Source organism: Eumetopias jubatus, unplaced genomic scaffold, assembly GCF_037043125.1.
Source record: "Eumetopias jubatus isolate StellerSeaLion01/CBP00866 unplaced genomic scaffold, mEumJub1_p1.0 scaffold_1, whole genome shotgun sequence".
Classification (NCBI taxonomy): Eukaryota; Metazoa; Chordata; class Mammalia; order Carnivora; family Otariidae; genus Eumetopias; species Eumetopias jubatus.
Genome location: NW_028274807.1, coordinates 104,900,809 through 104,905,112, shown reverse-complemented (window position 1 = coordinate 104,905,112; position 4,304 = coordinate 104,900,809). Strand labels below are relative to the sequence as shown.

At 41.8% G+C, this 4,304-nt stretch overlaps 1 pseudogene; it reads left to right on the top strand.

The window, feature by feature from the left end:
• The first annotated feature begins 2,145 nt into the window (after window positions 1-2,145).
• On the top strand, window positions 2,146-2,502 carry LOC114209136 (V-type proton ATPase subunit G 1 pseudogene; annotated as a pseudogene).
• Window positions 2,503-4,304: the final 1,802 nt, after the last annotated feature.

The window sequence follows — 4,304 nt, the reverse complement described above, 5'->3', positions numbered from 1 at the left end:
GCCTTAATTTTCAATCAGCAGACACTTACTGAGGACTCGTCATTCGAAAAGAGCTGGGAAGAATTGAAGAACAATGTCATTGTTTCGGAGCGTCTCAAAGTGGAGTTTATAGAATACCTGCAACAAACCTTCATTGAAAATGCAGATTCAAGGGCCCCACTCAGACCTACTGAATCAGAGCATCTGGGGTGAGGCTTGGGAACTTGTATTTAGCAATAATCATGTGCATTCAAAGTTTGTAATGATTAAGCTAGGGGCTCATATTTTCTATATGGAGAAACTTACTTGCAGGCAATGAACTGGGCTGCAACAATGTTGTAAAACCTCTTAGGACCAAACAACTCAGGAAGAGAAGAAAGAGCATGGTTCTACATAAGCCCCTCCCATGTTTCTACATGGAAAGGAAAGGTGAGGCTTTCTCCAGGTGTAAGCAGGTTATCACCATCAATATCAAGCAGTGTCTGAGAAGCTGAAGAGTAGATCCCAAGGAGAGTAGTAGATACCCCAAGTCATCCCAGCCAAGGTAGCTGCAGTAACTCTGGTCCACATACCTCTCCTTTCTATCGGCAACATTGTCATCCTGCTCTCTCAAAGCTAAAGCGTCATGCATCCAGAGTCTCCCCTTCCCAAGCCCAAACTTGTGGAAATAAGAGTGAGAGAATTGGAAAGGGAAAAAGAGCTTATTGTGTGTAATTTAGGCCCAGAGGCAGCATGGTGTAGGTGGACAGAAACCTGGTTTCTTGCTCCAGTAATAGTTGTGTGATTGTTAGTGCAAGAATTTCTCAGGGCCTCAGCTTTGTTCTCTGTGAATGAAGAGGTTCTCCATAATTTCTGTGCGGCATTTCAGCTGGGAGACTGATTTGATTTGTGAGCATCAGTGTCTTGTCTAATTGCATGGTTGTTTAGATAGGCAAAGTCTAGCATCTCATTGCCCTAAAGCCTCTCCAGCAATCTAGTCAAGAAATGAAATGTTAGCATCTGCGTCCCTCCTTTTGATGGCGTGGTGGTTAAGAGAACAAGCTTCAGAACCAGGTAATCCATGGTCTCAACTCCAGCCGTGTCACTCCCAGCCTTGATTTCTTCATTGTTTAAATCGGGATAGTCATACGCATCTCACTGTACCACTGAGAAGCCTAAATAATGTCTGTAAGATGCCAGGTTTAGGCTTGATATACATAAATGGCCCCAGAGTCAGATCTTCAGAAGGACTACAGACACCTTAGTTCTTCCATCATGAACTTCTGTCTTTGAGTAGGGCCATGTTGGAAGAGGAAAGACCATCATTTATGTCAATTTACAATCTTTAAAAAATGAACCGTCTAATTCATCGCAGTGAGGTACCTTGCATATTTGACATCTGGAGTGAATCATTGCTTAACACTCCCTTCTTTGTAGGATAAAATTATTTTCAGTAATTAATTTCAGCAATTATCACAGTAATTTGCAATAATCATTTTCTTGATTTGTTCTTTAATTTTAAAGCAAATAATTAATAATTTAAATAATAATTGAAAAAGAAGAGTGAATTGCAAACTTAAAGAGAATTTGAATTCAGTACATGTCAGGTATGAACTAAAATGTGCACTTGCCAAACAAAATATCATACCTCACCGTTCAGTTTCCTTATTTTCAATTTAAAACACAGAATCTCCGCATAAATGACACAATCGATATACGTCAAAGATCTTTATATGTTTGGTTTTGCAATCACTTAGCAGCTATTGTTTGTTTTAAATCTACTGTTTAAATGCAGGAAAAGATGCTACCACCAGGGTCAGAGGCAAAACCTGTTCTAGAGCCAGTTGCTCCAACAGTTTCCAATGGTTGCAAACTTGCTCTAGAACCAATTTCTGGGGCTGAGTCCACGTATGTTGGGGGGCGAGGGCGGGGAGGCCCGTTGTATAATTGGCAGCTCTTCCAATTAACTTCCAGATATAATACAATGTTTATTAGAGAATAAGTAATTTTAAAAACGAGAAACTCCAAAGCTTACATATATAGTATTTATACCCAGTAATAACCACAATAGCTCTCTAGAACTTAGACCAACAAGTGATTTTTTTGTTGGTCTAAATTGTTGCAGAACCGAGGGACCCGCACGAACCAATTTAGGCCATGTCCCTCGGCCTCAGATTCGCCACCGCCATGGCCAGCCAGTCGCAGGGCATTCAGCAGCTGCTGCAGGCCGAGAAGCAGGCCGCCGAGAAAGTGTCAGAGGCCCGCAAGCAAAAGAACCGGAGGCTGAAGCAGGCCAAAGAAGAAGCTCAGGCTGAAATTGAACAATACCGCCTGCAAAGAGAGAAGGAGTTCAAGGCCAAGGAAGCTGTGGCTCTGGGATCCCATGGCAGCTACAGCACCGAAGTGGAGAAGGAGACCCAGGAGAAGATGACCATCCTCCAGGCCTACTTCCAGCAGAACAGGGATGAAGTCCTGGATAACCTGCTGGCCTTTGTCTGTGACATCCAGCCAGAAATCCATGAAAACTACTGCATAAATGGATAGGGGAGGAAGGAGCATCTCTGCGTGCAGATTGGCATGTTAGATGCCTTCATGGAATACGAAGCTTCAGCAAAGCTTGAGTAGTTACATCCTTGTGAAAAGGCATTAAATTATTTCTGTATATCATGTAGTAGGTCCCTTCATTTCTTGGAGAATAGCAAATCTAGCTTCTTTGTACAAACGTAGAGCTTATCCAAAGATTTTCTCCTTTTACCTCATGTTTCTTAGAAATTTAATGTGTGTATGTTGTCTGTTTTCCTATGCCTTTTAGCTCAAGCAACATATGTATCAGTACTTTTTCTTTCTTAGATGTAGTAAAAAAAAAAAAACCTGTTTAAAGAAAGAAAGGGATTAATTTTTTTTTTTTTCCCTAAAGCTTTCTTGAAGGTCAGGGGCTTTCTCTATGAAAAAGTAGTAAATAGTTACTGTAAATTGTGTGAAGCAGCAGCCGGCCTTAAGTCGTCCTTTCGGCTAAGGGTGGAACAGCGCATACTGGTATATATTGTTCGGGCTGCTCTTAGTTTCTCTTAACCAAAATTATTAGATGATAGAATTCAAGAACTTGTATGCATTTCTTACTTGGTGTACTGATAATCATTTGAAAGTAAAGACTTTTTTTTTTTTAAAGATTTTATTTATTTGACAGACACACAGCGAGAGAGAGAACACAAGCTCAGAGAGTGAGAGAGGGAGAAGCAGGCTTCCTGCTGAGCAGGGAGCCCGATATGGGGCTCGAACCCAGGACCCTGGCATCATGACCCGAGCCGAAGGCAGACGCTTAACGACTGAGCCACCCAGTCTCCCCGAAAGTAAAGACTTTGTCATGCATTTCCACAAAAATAAATAAATAAATAAATAAATAAATAAATAAATAAATAAATTGTTGCGGGAAAGAGTATCTCATCATTGATATTGTTTAGAATTGTTGGAACATGTTGATAATAAAAAGCAGATCAACTCTTATTGTTTTTAAATTCTCTGCAGACAACACACACCCTATTGCCTGAGGCGGGGGGGGGCTCTCTCTGTCCTGCCCTTGGCATACCATTGATCTAGTTGTTTCCTTCACCTATGAGTTTCCAGAGTCTTCTGACTCCCCAGCACGCAGTGCACCCCTTTCTGCATAGTAGGACATAATAATTATTTGTTGAATTATGAATGCCAGTCATGCTACATGTCCCCATGCTCATTATTTTTAAAATACCTAAGGGCAAGTATTATCTGCCTTTTGCTATCAAGTTTTGAGAACTTACATAACCTGTTCAAATTCACACAGCTTGTTAGCGGCAGAGCTGGGATTTGAACCCAGCGCTCTGTGGCTCCCGTGCATTCAGCGCCCGGCCCTGTACCCAGCTTCTCATCTGTGACATAATTTGCTGACACCTGTCTCCTGACTTTAAAATGTATAATGCATAATTAAAGAAGTAACCTTTGTGGGCACTATTCAAGCTTGTTTTCATCCTAAATGCAAGTTGGAAAAATATTTGGCACTGGTGACTGTCACATTCATTAGGAGCCTTAAACCCATCTGCAGTTCTATTGATATTCATCAGCCCTGCTAAATCATTTACACCATCAGGAAATTAGTCTAGAATGGCACTCCTTTTCAGAGAAAGGAACCAGGAAAATCCAGAGAGGCGAGAAGCTGAGCCCTGTTGGGAAGCAAATAATAGCAGGTAACTGCTGCAGGCCGCCTTGCCAGGGGGACCAGGGAGCGGCTGTCATCCGTAGGTTGGAGAAATAAAAACCCAGCCACGGTGGGATTTTCATTTATATGGCAGCACAATCCAGGGCCTGGCAAGTCG